This window comes from Halichoerus grypus, chromosome 13, assembly GCF_964656455.1.
Source record: "Halichoerus grypus chromosome 13, mHalGry1.hap1.1, whole genome shotgun sequence".
NCBI classification, from domain to species: domain Eukaryota; kingdom Metazoa; phylum Chordata; class Mammalia; order Carnivora; family Phocidae; genus Halichoerus; species Halichoerus grypus.
Window position 1 is genome coordinate 16,364,893 of NC_135724.1, and position 2,533 is coordinate 16,367,425.

At 47.8% G+C, this 2,533-nt stretch overlaps 1 non-coding gene across 1 annotated transcript; it reads right to left on the reverse strand.

Moving 5' to 3' along the window:
- Nucleotides 1-2,016: 2,016 nt before the first annotated feature.
- On the reverse strand, nucleotides 2,017-2,207 carry LOC118541898 (U2 spliceosomal RNA). Its single transcript, XR_004920316.2, has one exon. It is a non-coding gene; the product is annotated as a U2 spliceosomal RNA (small nuclear RNA).
- Between the last annotated feature and the right edge of the window lie 326 nt (nucleotides 2,208-2,533).

The following is a 2,533-nucleotide window of genomic DNA, read 5'->3' on the forward strand; positions in this document are numbered from 1 at the left end:
CTTCAAACTCCTCCCTCTTTCTTCATTCAGAGCCGCCGAATGGATATGAGAATCAGTCTTGATGCGGACACAAGTTATTTTCCACTTCCTTTCTACCTCTTACCTCTCTCCCCGCCATATAGCTTCCAAATCTTAGCTGCCCAGAATGAAGACACCCCCCAACCTCCCTTTCAATTAGATATGATTAAATATCTACTAATGTCGTGGAAGGGAAAACACTTGTAGGAAGTAAGTTCTTACAAGTCACCAGCTTGCTCTGCTCTTGTCCCTTCCCTGCTGCCCACTGCCTCCGAGGTGGGTGTGAGGCCGGTGCTGGAGTACCCATCTGGGACCATGTCATGAAGCCATGTGTTGAGAATGTTGAATAACAGGATAGAAGGGACCGTATGTGGTAAGTCCCTGACACAAGAGCACTATACCAGCTCCGGATTGCTACCTGGGTTCTCTGTTTTAAGTCTATCTGTTGACTGCCAGCCAAACCTAGCCCTGATTCAGTCATTCCTTTAAACACCTATATGCAGTTCATTACTTAGCCACATTGCTTTTACTTCAGAACACCTAAGTTCACCTATCCTTGATTTTCTCTGCCAGTTCTCTAGTTCAGGGCTTTATTATCCCTCCCCCACGTTGCCTGGCTTCCCACGGCATACAGACTTTCTCATATGGCACTTAACACATATGCTCCTGCTTCATGGTTGTTTCTTCATTGATTCATTTACGACCATGTATTGAGTTCTCTCTCTCTCTCTCTCTCTCTCTCTCTCTCTCGGGAGCTGTGAAGATATGGCCTCCATATGGATCTGCTTGTCACTCAGTCCTCAATCTCTCCTTCACACTACAGCCAGAATTAGGTATCTCAAACAGTTCCTCTGCTTAAAATAATTCCTTATGGCCCATGGGACCAAAGCCAGGCTCCTGGTGAGTATGGCATCTGAGGCTCTTTTGAACCAGACCCGACCCAGCTTTCCGGGCTTGTCTCTGGCATTCTTGCTCTTTCCTTACCTTCCTCTTTCCCTCTTCCTTTCCTTGCCCTCTGTGCAAGTGACACCAGCGTACTCTGCCTCTCACTGGTCCACCATATGCTTTTTCACTTTGTGGCTTTGAGCATAAATATTCCTTCTGCCTAGAAGGACTTCCCACCATCCTGCTCCTGGCAAACTCCTCCAGGACCTGGCCCAAGTGCCACTGTCCCTCTGCACGGCTGGCCTGCATTCCTGCAGGCGGTCAGTTCCTTGCCTCCCCCCACCCCTGTACCAACCCCCCCTAAGAGCACTTCGTTGTTGTCCACTCCAGGGCTATTCCAGCACATATCCCATAGTGTTGTCTGTGGCCCCCAGTGAAACTGTAGGATCCTTACAGGCAGCTGTCTGACCCTTCTGGGCATATTCAGTGCCTGACCCCATGGAAGCACCTAGTAACTGATGAGCAATAACTAACACAAAGGGCAAGTGATTCCCAGAGAAAGCACCACATTCGGTAACAGCTTATAACAAAGAAACCTGCCTTAGCCTATGAAGTCACAAAGTCACCAAAGTCACCCTGAGGAAGTGACACTCATGAGCCCTGAAGGGAAAATGGAAGAAAACAAGGAAGAGGCGAGGAGAAGGGGAGTTCACCACACCTGCAAAGGAAGAGAGAGCCGGGCTTGTCTCAGGCTCCCAAACTAGGCTGGGCTGGCAGGAGCTGAAGGACAACTTAAAGAAATAAGTCTGTATGTGGCTACAAACAATTCGGGAGCCAGGCTCAGCATCCAACCAAGACACATAAGGAGAATTCTCCAGCACAGGAAGGGTGTTCTGGTGCTGGACAGCCAAAAATTAACTAATGTCACTACAGGTGGTGACATGATCATTTCAAATAGATTATCCTGCCCGTCATATGGAGAAGAGCTTGGAAGGAGGTAAGAGAGGCTTCTAGAAGACCAAATGGAAGGCTATTGCTGTAACTGAGGGAAAATGGAAGCTTGGCCTTGTGTAGTGACAAGGTGGCCGGGTTTGAGGTTGAATGAGGAGATTTGGGGGGAGCACCGTTCCTGGGAGTACTGCAATGCCAGGTCAATGCATAGAGTGGACGGAGCAAACTCCTTTTCCACCTCCCCACTCCAAAAATCCATTTAATATATTGTCTTCGGATCCAGGACATATCAGATATTAAACTGATCAGAACAGATACTACACTTGATCTTAGCCAAAAGACTGAGAAACAATTTTTTTTAAAAGTTCAGTTTTGATCAAGTGAGTTTGAGGGAAGATATTGAGTAGACAATTCCAAGTACTGGTTTGGAGCTCAGGGAAAGGATCTGAGCTCTGAGATCAGTGTCCAGAAGATAGTACAAACCATCGGCATACCATAGAGGAGGTTGCCTCGGGGGAGGGAGCGGAGAGAGAAGAGGATGCCTAATGTCGGAGCCTTGAGAAACGCCAGCATTTTGTGAACTTGCCCTGAGCTTTTCCACCCCTATGGCTTTACCCAAACTCTGGAATATCTTTCCCCACAGAAAATGCTTTAAGATGAAGGGGAATGCAACATACCC